Source organism: Penaeus monodon, chromosome 33 (genome assembly GCF_015228065.2).
Source record: "Penaeus monodon isolate SGIC_2016 chromosome 33, NSTDA_Pmon_1, whole genome shotgun sequence".
Taxonomy (NCBI): domain Eukaryota; kingdom Metazoa; phylum Arthropoda; class Malacostraca; order Decapoda; family Penaeidae; genus Penaeus; species Penaeus monodon.
The window spans coordinates 16,145,171-16,145,645 of record NC_051418.1 but is presented as its reverse complement, the minus strand read 5'-3'; positions in this window follow the sequence as shown (position 1 = coordinate 16,145,645).

Genomic DNA, 475 nt, shown 5'->3' with positions numbered 1-475 from the left:
GAGGCGATAGACTTCAGTGAATGTTCACCTCTTTCCATTACGTTTCGTTTAAAGGGGGGGGAGGGCGGAAGATGGAGGAGAAGGGGAAGGAAAATTGGACGCAATGCACTTGACATAAATAAGCCACAGACATTAGCTGTTTTTTTCTTGGCCAAATATTTCTTGATATTTGGTGTCTTTTCTTTTCATGTTTACCTTCTCGTTTCCATTGCCTTTTCTCTTATTCCTTGTCCTTTTTCTCCTTCCAATTTTCTCCCGTCTCTTCTTTCCTTCTCTTCTGGCCAATCCCTCGGTAAAAAGAAAAAAAAGATAAAAAGTTGATTTTCACAAAACCATAATTAAATTAGCCCTTATTAACACTCCAGCATTATGCATCCAATGAGTAATTAAAACCCAGAATACTTTGAATTTACATATGAAACTCTTTGTCATGATTACAATAGTGTCTTCATAATTATCATTATGTATTTCATCC